Source organism: Dama dama, chromosome 29 (genome assembly GCF_033118175.1).
Source record: "Dama dama isolate Ldn47 chromosome 29, ASM3311817v1, whole genome shotgun sequence".
In the NCBI taxonomy this organism is placed as follows: Eukaryota; Metazoa; Chordata; class Mammalia; order Artiodactyla; family Cervidae; genus Dama; species Dama dama.
In genome coordinates this window covers 45857386-45870354 of record NC_083709.1, presented here as the reverse complement: position 1 = coordinate 45870354, position 12969 = coordinate 45857386, and the positions used below count along the sequence as shown (strand labels likewise).

The 12969-nt window shown below is 38.8% G+C and overlaps 1 protein-coding gene across 2 annotated transcripts in view; it reads left to right on the top strand.

Annotated features, from left to right (window-relative positions):
- KDM4C (lysine demethylase 4C) overlaps positions 1–12969 on the top strand; it is a 393685-nt gene that overhangs the window by 224393 nt on the left and 156323 nt on the right. The gene's annotated exons all lie outside the window — the stretch shown is intronic.

The window sequence follows — 12969 nt, the reverse complement described above, 5'->3', positions numbered from 1 at the left end:
TGGTTGGAAGGAGTGCAGTATGTTAGTACCATTTTTAAAAAATTTTTATTTATTTTTATTGGAGGCTAATTATTTTAAAATATTGTGATGGTTTTTGCCATACATTCACATGAATCAGCCATGGGTATACATGTGTTCCCCATCCTGACCCGCCTTCCCACCTCCCTCCCCATCCCATCCCTCTGGGTCATCCCAGTGCACCAGCCCTGAGCACCCTGTCTCATGCATCGAAACTGGACTGGCGATCTATTTAACATATGATAATATACATGTTTCAATGCTATTCTCTCAAATCATCCCACCCTCGCCTTCTCCCACAGAGTCCGAAAGTCTGTTCTATACATCTGTGTCTCTTTTGCTGTCTTGCATATAGGGTCATTGTTACCATCTTTCTAAATTCCATATATGTGCATTAATATACTATATTGGTGTTTTTCTTTCTGACTTACTTCACTCTGTATAATAGGCTCCAGTTTCATCCACCTCATTAGAACTGATTCAAATGCATTCTTTTTAATGGCTGAGTAATATTCCATGGTGTATATGTACCACAGCTTCCTTATCCATTTGTCTGCTGATGGGCATCTAGGTTGCTTCCATGTCCTAGCTATTGTAAACAGTGCTGCGATGAACATTGGGGAACACATGTCTCTTTCCATTCTGGTTTCCTCAGTGTGTATACCCAGCAGTGGGATTGCTGGGTCATATGACAGTTCTATTTCCAGTTTTTTAAGAAATCTCCACACTGTTCTCCATAGTGGCTGTACTAGTTTACATTCCCACCAACAGTGTAAGAGGGTTTCTTTTTCTCTGCACCCTCTCCAGCATTTATTGTTTGTAGATTTCTTGATAGCATCCATTCAGACCTGCGTGAGATGATACCTCGTTGTGGTTTTGATTTTCATTTCTCTGATAATGAGTGACGTTGAGCATCTTTTCTTGTGTTTGTTACCTATCTATATGTCTTCTTTGGAGAAATGTCTGTTTAGTTGTTTAGTTGTTTGGCCCACTTTTTTTTCTGGAATTGAGCTGCAGGAGTTGCTTGTGTTATTTTTGAGATTAATTTGTATAATATTGAGATTAACTCTTTGGCAGTTGCTTCATTTGCTACTAATTTCTCCCATTCTGAGGGCTATCTTTTCACCTTGCTTATAGTTTCCTTTGTTGTGCAAAAGCCTTTAAGTTTAATTAGGTCCCATTTGTTTATTTTTGCTTTTATTTCCATTACTCTGGGAGGTGGGTCATAGAGTATCCTGCTGTGATTTACATCAGAGAGTGTTTTGCCTGTATTTTCCTCTAGGAGTTTTATAGTTTCTGGTCTTACATTTAGATCTTTAATCCATTTTGAGTTTATTTTTGTGTATGGTGTTAGAAAGTATTCTAGTTTCATTCTTTTATAAGTGGTTGACCAGTTTTACCAGCACCACTTGTTAAAGATTTTCTTTTCTGCATTGTATATTCTTGCCTCCTTTCTCAAAGATAAGGTGCCCATAGGTGTGTGGATTTATCTCTGGACTTTCTATTCTGTTCCATTGATCTATATTTCTGTCTTTGTGCCAGTACCGTACTGTCTTGATGACTGTTGCTTTCTGTATAGCCTGAAGTCAGGCAGGTTGATTCCTCCAGTTCCATTCTTATTTCTCAAGATTACTTTGGCTATTCGAGGGTTTTTGTATTTCCATACAAATTGTGAAATTATTTGTTCTAGTTCTGTGAAAAATACTGTTGGTAGCTTGATAGGAATTGCATTGAATTTTTGGGTAGTATAGTCATTTTCTCTATGTTGATTCTTGTGATTCATGAACATGGTATATTTCTCCATCTATTTGTGTCCTCTGATTTCTTTCACCAGTGTTTTATAGTTTTTTATATATAGTTCTTTTGTTTCTTTAGGTAGATTTATTTCTAAGTATTTTATTCTTTTTGTTGCAGTGGTGAATGGAATTGTTTCCTTAACTTCTCTTTCTGTTTTCTCACTGTTAGTGTATATGAATGCAAGGGATTTCTATGTGTTAATTTTATATCCTGCAACTTTATTCATTGATTAGCTCTAGTAATTTTCTGGTGGAGTCTTTAGGGTTTTCTATGTAGAGGATCATGTCATCTGCAAACAGTGAGAGTTTTACTTCTTCTTTTCCAATCTGGATTCCTTTCATTTCTTTTTCTTCTCTATTTGCTGTGGCTAAAACTTCCAAAACTATGTTGAATAGTAGTGGTGAGAGTGGGCATCCTTGTCTTATTCCTGACTTTAGGGGAAATGCTTTCAATGTTTCACCATTGAGGATAATGTTTGCTGTGGGTTTATCATATATGGCTTTTATTATGTTGAGGTATGTTCCTTCTATGTCTGCTTTCTGGGTTTTTTTTTTTTAAATCATAAATGGATGTTGAATTTTGTCAAAGGCTTTCTCTGCATCATTTGAGATAACCATATGGTTTTTATCTTTCAATTTGTTAATGTGGTGTATCACATTGATTGATTGGCGAATATTGAAGAATCCTTGCATCCCTGGGATGAAGCCCACTTGGTCATAATGTATGATCTTTTTAATATGTTGTTGGATTCTGTTTGCTAGAATTTTGTTAAGGATTTTTGCATCTATGTTCATCAGTAATATTGGCCTGTGGTTTTCTTTTTTTGTGGCATCTTTGTCTGGTTTTGGTATTAGGGTGATGGTGGTCTCATAGAATGAGTTTGGAAGTTTACCTTCCTCTGCAATTTTCTGGAAGAGTTTGAGTAAGATAGGTGTTAGTTCTTCTCTAAATTTTTGGTAGAATTCAGCTGTGAAGCCATTTGGTCCTGGGCTTTTGTTTGTTGGAAGATTTCTGATTACATTTTCTGTTTCTGTTGCTTGTGATGGGTCTGTTAAGATTTTCTGTTTCTTCCTGGTTCAGTTTTGGAAAGTTGTACTTTTCTAAGAATTTGTCCGTTTCTTCCAAGTTGTCCATTTTATTGGCATATGGTTGCTGATAGTAGTCTCATGATCCTTTGTATTTCTGTGTTGTCTGTTGTGATTTCTCCATTTTCATTTCTGATTTTGTTGATTTGATTCCTCTCCCCCACCCTGCCTTTTTTTTTTTTTTTTTTGATGAGTCTCGCTAATGGTTTGTCTATTTTATTTATCTTCTCAAAGAACCAGCTTTTAGCTTTCTTGATTTTGGCTATGGTCTCCTTTGTGGTTTTTTTTTTTTTTTTTTGCATTTATTTCTGCCCTAATTTTTATGATTTCTTTCCTTCTACTAACCCTGGGGTTCTTAATTTCTTCTTTTCCTAGTGGCTTTAGGTGTAGAGTTCAGTTAGTTATTTGATTTCTCTCTCGTTTCTTGAGGTAGGCTTGTTTTGCTATGAACCTTTCCCTTACTGCTTTTTACTGAGTCTCATAGGTTTTGGGTTGTTGTGTTTTCATTTTCATTCGTTTCTATTCATAGTTTGATTTTTTTTTTTTTTATTTCTTCTGTGATTTGTTGGTTATTGAGAAGTGTGATGTTTAGCCTCCATATGTTTGTATTTTTAGTAGTTTTTTTCATGTAGTTGACATCTAATCTTACTGCATTGTGATCAGAAAAGATGCTTCAGATGATTTCAGTTTTTTTGAATTTACCAAGGCTAGATTTATGGCCCAGGATGTGATCTATCCTGGAGAAGGTTCTGTGTGCACTTGAGAAAAAGGTGAAATTCATTGTTTTAGGGTGAAATGTCCTACAGATATCAATTAGGTCTAACTGGTCCCTTGTATCATTTAAAATTTGTGTTTCCTTGTTAATTTTCTGTTTAGTTGATCTATCCATAGGTGTGAGTGGGGTGTTAAAATCTCCCACTATTGTTGTGTTATTGTTAATGTCCCCTTTCATTCTTGTTATCATTTACCTTACATATTGCGGTCCTTCTATGTTGGGTGCATATATATTTATAATTGTTATATCTTCTTCTTGGATTGATCCTTTGATCATTATGTATGTCCTTCTTTGTCTCTTTTCACAGCCTTTATTTTAAAGTCTATTTTATCTGATATGAGTATTGTGACTCCTGCTTTCTTTTGGTCTCTGTTTGCGTGAAATATTTTTTTCCAGCCCTTCACTTTCAGTCTGTATGTGTCCCTTGTTTGGAGGTGGGTCTCTTGTAGACAGCATATATAGGGGTCTTGCTTTTGTATCCATTCAGCCAGCTTTGTCTTTTGGTTGGGGCATTCAACCCATTTACATTTAAGGTAATTATTGATAGGTATGGTCCCATTGTCATTTACTTTGTTGTTTTGGGTTCACATTTATACAGCCTTTCTGTGTTTCCTGTCTAGAGAAGATCCTTTAGCATTTGTTGAAGAGCTGCTTTGGTGGTGCTGAATTCTCTGAGCTTTTGCTTGTCTGTAAAGCTTTTGATTTCTCCTTCATATTTGAATGAGATCCTTGCTGTGTACAGTAATCTGGGTTGTAGGTTATTCTCTTTCATCACTTTAAGTATGTCCTACCATTTCCTTCTGGCCTGAAGAGTTTCTATTAAAAGATCAGCTGTTATCCTTATGGGAATCCCCTCGTGAGTTATTTGTTGTTTTACCCTTGCTGCTTTTAATATTTGTTCTTTGTGTTTGATCTTTGTTAATTTGATTAATATGTATCTTGGGGTGTTTCGCCTTGGGTTTATCCTGTTTGGAACTCTCTGAGTTTCTTGGACTTGGGCAGCTATTTCCTTCCCCATTTTAGGGAAGTTTTCAACTATTATCTCCTCAAGTATTTTCTCATGTCCTTTCTTTTTGTCTTCTTCTTCTGGGACTCCTATGATTCGAATGTTGGGGTGTTTAACATTGTCCCAGAGGTTTCTGAGGTTGCCCTCATTTCTTTTTATTCTTTTTTCCTCTCTGCTTCATTTATTTCCATAATTCTTTCTTCCACCTCACTTATCCTATCTTCTGCCTCAGTTATTCTACTGTTGGTTCCCTCCAGAGTGCTTTTGATCTAAGCTGTTGCTTTAGTCATTATTGATTGACTCTTTTTTATTTCTTATAGGTCCTTGTTAAACTTTTCTTGCATCTTCTCAATCCTTATCTCCAGACTATTTATCTGAAACTCCATTTTGTTTTCAAGATTTTGGATAAAAAAAAAAAAAAGATTTTGGATCATTTTTATTATCGTTATTCTGAATTCTTTTTCAGGTAGACTCCTTATCTCCTCCTGTTTTGTTTAGTTTAGTGGGCTTTTATCATGTTCCTTTACCTGCTGAATATTTCTCTGCCTTTTCATCTTGTTCAGGTTGCTGTGTTTGGGGTGGCCTTTCTATATGCTGCAAGTTTGTGGTTCCTCTTTATTGTGGAGGTTCCTCCCTGTGGGTGGGGTTGGACTAGTGACTTGTCAAGGTTTCCTGCTTAGGGAAGCTTGCATCAGTGTTCTGCTGGGTGGAGCTGGATCTCTTCTCTCTGGAGTGCAATGAAGTGTCCAGTAGAGAGTTTTGAGGTGTCTATAGGTTTGGTGTGACTTTTGGCCACCTGTATTTTTGTGCTCAGGGTTATGTTCCTGCGTTGTTGGAGAATTAGCTTGGTATGTCTTGCTCTGAAACTTGTTGGCTCTTGGGTGGAAGTTGGTTTCAGTGTAGTATGGAGGCTTTTGGATGAGCTTTTGTCAATTAATGTTCGCTGGAGTCAGGAGTTTTCTGGTGTTCTCAAGTTTTGGATTTAAGCCTCCTGCCTCTGGCTTTTAGTCTTATTCTTACAGTAGCCTCAAGACTTCTCCATCCACACAGCACTGATGATAAAACATCTAGGTTAATGGTGAAAAGATTATCCACAGTGGGAGACACCCAGGGAGATTCACAGAGTTACATGGAGAAGAGAAGAGGGAGGAGGGAGGTAGAAGTGACCAGGAGAAGAAGAGGGTGGGAATCAAAAGGGGAGAGAGCAATCTAGCCAATAATCAATTCCCTATTAGTTGTCCACAGTCTGGAACATTCAGAGAGGTTCACGGAGTTCCATAGAGAAGAGAAGAAGGAGGAAGGAGATAGAGGTGACCAGAAGGAGAGGAGAGGGAATCAAAAGGAGAGAGACCAGTCTAACCTGTGGTCAGTTCCCTAAGTGTTCTCCACAGCCCGAACACCCAAAGAGATTCACAGAGTTAATTAGAGAAGGGAAGGGGGAGGGAGGAGATAGAGGTGACCTGGGGGAGAAAAAGGAGAGTCAAAAGGGGAGAGAGCAATCAAGCCAGTAATCATACTCCTAAGTAAAAATGGGTACTGAAGATTGGATTCTTAAAGGTACAGAATAGATAACAAATACCAAAAAGTAAAGATTAAAAATTTAGAGTAGAGGTTAGACTCTCAAAAATACGATATGAAAAAAACAAAACAAAAGCATAAATGTTATTAAAAAATTATGAAATTTGCTTTAAAAATAGGGTCTTTTTTTTTGCAAGGTAATAGTAGGTTTTAAAAATGAAAATTAAAGGAGTAATAACTTAAAAATCAAAAAAAAATTTTTTTAACTAAAAAAATGATAATAGTAAAATATATCTAGGAATTTCTTTGGAGCTGTTGAGGGCAGTGTGGGGTCAGTTCAGTTTTAGATAGTTCCTTGTTCCAGCTTTTACTTCTTCTCAAGGTCTATAGGTCCCTTGCAATGTAGCCAGTGCTAACTACAGGGTTTTAATCTGTTGCACCTGTCACTTCCAAAGTGGTTCCCTCTTCTTTATTTTGGCTTCCTCTGTTTGTAAGTCTCTTCAGTATCTAACTTCCGCCCTGACACACAGGGGCAAAGGTAGTCATTTATTTAGGCTCACTTGTTCAATTGTGCTGCAGGGAGGGAGGAACACTGCAAGTAAATATCACTGGCGTGTGTGGGGAGTGCTCGCAGTGGCTGGGCCACACTGGGTTTGCCCCCTGCTCACGGCATGTGTGCTTTCCCAGTCTACACTGCTCAGGCTCCAGGTTGCTCTGCAGGGGAACCCTCTAAAGCAGGCCCTGGGTTGCATGCACATCTCAGGTCTGAGCCGCTCAGGTTCAGGTCTCAGGTACTCCACAAAGGCACAGACTCGGTTGGGCCTGTGTGTTGTGTCCTTCCCAGGTCCGACCAGTTCAGGTGACCAGGTGCTTGGGGAGCGCACTCTCTCTAGGTGGGGCGGTGCGGCTTATCGCCTCCCCCGTCCCAGCTGCTCGGTTTCCTGGGTGCGCAGCGGGAGCACAGTCTCAGGTGTGCCGTGTGTCTCCTATGGGGAGCTAATCTCTGGCTGCGACCCTCCTGGCCAATGTCAACCATCCAGGATCCCAGGAAGACTTGATTCGCAACTGGGAGCCTGCTCGCAGTTTAGTAGAGGATGTTCCTTGCCTTCCTGGCTCTGGCTGTTGCCCGCCTGCCTCCCTGCCTCTGGTGAGGAATGGGCCAGTCTGCTGCCAGCTAGCTTTCCTCTGGTATTTGCTCAGTCCTGTGTCCTTTGAGTGAGCCTGGCATTGCCTTAGCTTAGAGTTTTTCTTGGGAAAGTTCTGTCTCTCTCTTTCCTCTTCTTTTTTTTTCTCTCTCTGGCAATCCCTCAGTCTGGGTTGCTGTCTCAGGTTAGCTCCCTCAGGTTGCCCGCAGGGCAATTCAGGCCTGGTCCTTACCCTAAGCAATGCAGCCCGGGCCTCCCTGTTCAGCCCCTGCTTGCTGGTGGCAGACGCGAGCGTCTGGGCTACTTCTCCGCTGGGAGTTGCAGTTAAGTGTGTAATCTGTGGGTTTGATTTATTTATTTTTTCCTCCCAGTTATGTTGCCCTCTGAGATTCCAAAACTCCCCACAGACCCACCAGTGAGAGGGTTTCCTGGTGTTTGGAAACTTCTCCTCTTTTAGGACTCCCTCCCCAGGACGGGTCTCCATCCCTAACTCTTTTGTTTCTCTTTTTATCTTTTATATTTTGTCCTACCTCCTTTTGAAGACAATGGGCTGCCTTTCTGGGTGCTTGGTGTCCTCCGCCAGCGTTCAGAAGTTGTTTTGTGGTATTTGCTCAGCGTTCAAATGGTCTTTTGATGAATTTGTGGGGGAGAAAGTGGTCTCCCTGTCCTATTCCTCCGCCATCTTAGAACCACCCACCATTTTAACATGTGTATTCTTTGACACTACACAAAATTTGACAAAAGGTGGTTTTATAAAGACTAGTTGCAACATGTAATCTGAATCCCATCAGTGATCCTTTTGTTCTCTATTTATTGATCTGTCTTGCACTTTGGCTCTTCTACACTTGTGATTTTGTAATGTCATATATTGGTAAACAAAGATCTGTGTCATATAGGTCTTTTTATACTATAAAAAAGGTATATTTGTTATTATAACCATCAATTCCATCAGAAATAGCTTTAATTATTGGGAAGTTGTCAAGCTCACAAAAGTGTATACACGTTTTTGGAAGTTATAATTTTGACTTAGAAGCTTTAATTTCACCATTGTCAAAAAATATTATCAGTAACTTTTTTTCCAAATTAAAATGACAGCTTTCTTTGTTCACTTTCATGAAAATTCCTTCCAGATACCCAAATCTGAATTACCATAGTTTGTCTGTTAATCATTTGTTGAAGTAAAAATCGTATTCTATGAAAAAGACAGGTCATTCAGCATGTGATTCAATTATTTGTCCATTACCTTTTCCCATGATAACCATTGAACTACAGTCTACAGCAGAAGTACTTTATGCATACATCCCATTTTATCACAAATTTAATAAAATTGATAGATGTATTTTTTCTTCATCAAGGCATTGTTATGAGAACTCCCTCACCCTCAAGTGCAAATTTGAGATAATTGAGTATATAATGACTGCATTGGAGCCCCTGCCTTAACTCAAGCTAAGGCACCAACAGTTTTACCCTTCATTGCTTTTGTGTCACCATTAAAAATATCAATAGGGTGACACAGGCAAATAACATGTTCTGTTATTGTGCAAGTAGTTTTGACTGTACACACCACATGAAATTGTTCTGTGTATCTCCTAGAGGACATAGACCTTGCTCTGAGAGCTGCCGTTACTCTGTTAGCTCTTCTTTTGTTCTCGTTGAGAATACAGTTGGGAAAGAAAGGAGTCTTATGCTGGTAACATTTTCACAGTTTTCACAAACTTTGATGCATTTGCACCAAGGGATCTTTCCTTTGCCCCACTCGTTTTGTTTCTACAGCAAACTGTGGCTTTCAATGTGAGACTCAGAGCTTATGAATGGTGCTATGCTGATATATATGCATATATTAAAAAAGAGGTAATTATAGTAATAAAAAACATTGGATTCATTAACTGTGTATAGTGTTCATGTCCTTGTATGTTTAATATCTGCCCTGTCCTCCTCTTTTGTGAAGGTGTTGTGAGAAGTAATTTGATATTTTAAAAGTCTAAAAATCTATGAAACTGTACAGTCTATTTTCATTGCCTGACATGGTGCATCATATAGTGAGATAAATAATAATATATACCAGTGAGATCACAGTGTGACTTTAGAGGTTCATTAATCAATTATAGTTGAAGATGAAGATGAGAGGAAATTCCTAGGCGTATACTGCCAAATGATGAGAATATTTAAAAACTACAATGGAAAAAACATTTTCCCACTTCTGTATATTGGAATATAAGTATCTTTTTTAAGAAGCAAGTGGATGAAGGTGCACTAAAAAGAGACCAGAAATAGGAGTGGTGTTTAGAGACTGAAAGGGAAGATTTTCATTTGGAATTGTGTGATGATGAGAGTATTTAAATATCCTTAAGGTACGTTTCCCCCCAGAATATTTAAGACTTTCCTCCCCAGAATATTTATGAATATCATGAGTCTGAGAAAGGCAGTAATCAAGGTTAGTCTATGCTTGAACAATGCCATGGTTCAAAGGTAGGCGAGAATTCTTGGAGATACAAGAGGGATGAATAATTTGGTGAGGTAATTTCAGGAAGATAAAATACTTACCTTCAAGAATGTGCCAGTGTGTTTGACTTTTAAAACTAAGTTAAAATTTGTATAGTCATCATCATGTACTTATGATTAAGTATAGTCTCTTTTTCCCCCCCCCTCATAAAATATTGCAGGATAGAATTGACAAACAGATCATATGGAAAATAAGATGACTGGATGGATTTTACATAATATATGTATTATATATCATTGTAGAGTTTATAAAGAATTTTAATACTTTGGAGCTTAAAAAGAAATTTACCTTCTCTATTTCATTTCACTACTAAAAAGAAAAAAAACCTGAAGTAGGTGAGAAAGCTGTGATCACCATATGAGAATCTACTTTACATAAAGCCACAGCCCTTCTGAATCAAAGTCTGAGTTTCAAGTTAGGTCTCTGAGGAGTTCCCTGGTGGTCCAGTGGTTAGGACTTGGCGCTTTCACTGCTGGGTTCTTGGGTCCTTGGGTCCAATCCCTGGTCGATGAACTAAGATCCCACAAGCCTCATAGAGTGGCCTTAAACAAACAAACAAACAAAAACGGAGTCTCTGAACTGACAGTTCCTGTACTGGGGGCTGCATAGTGTCCCTGCCAGGCAGCTTTTAATTTGCAGGATTCCATAGTTACGGTGTTCCCTGCATACTCTGGCCTGGAGAGCATCCAAACAGAAGACAAATGCTCTTTGGGCCAGAGTATGACCTCACTTGGGAGATGGACAGCTGTGGAGCAGGGTCCTTCACCAGGTCAGTTTGAGGTTTGAGGACAAGCTCAAGGTGTGCCAGGCTGTCCTAGATCAAGTCTTGCCAGAGGCCGTGGCGCACACACTCCTTCTCTCTGGCTCCATTGTTGGGAATTGTTCTCTTCTCCTGCTGCTTGTTCCTTTTTGTGAGGCTTTTAGGAATTAAATAGTACTTTCTTCATCCCTAAAACTATTTTGAGAACTCATCACATCAACTAAGTCCAACTGAATGAATAAGAGCATCATTCATCTTGTTAGTTTCGGTCTTTTAAAATAAAACAAGTGATGTGATAAATTTATTGTGAACGAATCATTTATTGGTTATTCAAGCCCAAGGATTTTGCTTGTTTGTTTAGCTTTCATATTTAGTGTGTATTAGTCATTAAACGCAATGTTATTTCAAGTTCCTAGTTAACCTTTACTCACATCTTTGATTTGTCAAAGTTTACTCTTCACAGTAAGTCTTCTGTTACATATTATAAGGAAACAGAGGTGGAAACATTTAACATCAGATTACTTTTATTTCAAATGTAGGCAAAGGTTCTTAGCTTTTGTTTTGTTTCAAACATTGTCCCTGACTGAACGTTAAGCATTTCTATTGTATATAATAGTAATACTAAGGATAATAACACCACCACTACCACCGCAGAAACAGGAACAGGATCGTTCCCTTTTGCTTCAGTTGGCATTTGATGTTTTTGGAGTTATTTTCAGCCTCATTTAGCCCTTCCTATTTTTCCACTTCAGCAAATCCACTTTGACTTTTTTTTTAACACAGGTAAGTCACCAGGGCAAGGGCAGGAGCTCTTTAGATCATGGGAATACCCCTTCTGGGACTTGAAGACATTGCTTTACAGTATTTATTAGTAGCACTGAGACAGCTGCTGGAGAGGAAGTTTAGAGTGTATCGCAGCTGGGAACATTAAGTACTAGATGTAGCTATGGTTGCTGCCATTGTTTTGATATACTGTCCTCTGCTATAAGCATGAGGAATTTTTTCCCCTAACCTATTATATCTTTTTGTATTTTTCTGGCCTTCTATAAAATTTTGTAAAATGACATTTTTGTGAAATGGATCTCTGCCCCTTTCATGTTAACAGATACACATACTTAAAGAGATTTGACCCTCTGGGGAATCATATTGAACAAATGAGATTTGGCATAGGGATTGTCTTATATCCATGTAATGGTACTGTATTGCTTGGCACATAATAGTCAGTCTGTAAATAGTATTTGTAATGATTTTTGAATACAAGTTAATTAAATGAAATAAAATTAATAATTTTGAATTACAGCATCTGCTGTGTTAGGCTAGGGAACTAAAAATATTGGTAAGGCAGTTAGTCTTGCTGGAAGTTAGTTAGCAGATAGCTAGCTGGAAGATAATCTTGCACATATTAACTCTTACCCTGGGAGGTATCGGGATAGCACGAGAAACAGAAAGTCGTGGAGTTGTGAGGAGGGATGGGATTGGGAAGGTGTGGAAAACAGGTTGGTTTGTCTGGCTGTCAGATCAGAGGTAGTGCTCGATGATGAGGAGGATGCCAATTTCGTTTCTGGTTTCCACTGTGACATTAATATCACAGGTACTTTGGAATGTGTGCGTCTTTTATGATCAAGGTTATTGTTTTTCCCTGAGTACCCTGCCCACGGTTCACATATTCCTGAAGCCTGGCTTGGTGAATTTTTAGCGTTACTTTACTGGCATGTGAGATGAGTGCGATTGTGCGGTAGTGTGAGCATTCTTTGGCATTGCCTTTCTTTGGGATTGGAATGAAAACTGACCTTTTCCAGTCCTGTGGCCACTGCTGAGTTTTCCAAATTTGCTGAAATATTGACTGCAGCACTTTCACAGCATCATCTTTTAGGATTTGAAATAGCTCAACTGGAATTCCATCACCTCCACTAGCTTTGTTCGTAGTGATGCTTCCTAAGGCCCACTTGACTTCACAAGTCAAATTGCCAACATCCACTGGATGACTGAAAAAGCAAGAAAGTTCCAGAAAAACATCTATTTGTGCTTTATTTGACTATGCCAAAGCCTTCAACTGTGTGGATCACAATAAACTGTGGAAAATTCTGAAGGAGATGGGAATACCAGACCACCTGGCCTGCCTCTTGAGAAACCTGTATGCAGGTCAGGAGGCAACAGTTAGAACTGGACATGGAACAACAGACTGGTTCCAAATAGGAAAAGGAGTACGTCCAGGCTGTATATTGTCACCCTGCTTATTTAATTTATATGCAGAGTACAACATGAGAAACGCTGGGCTGGAAGAAGCACATGCTGGAATCAAGATTGCTGGGAGAAGTATCAATAACAGATATGCAGATGACACCAACCTTACGGCAGAAAG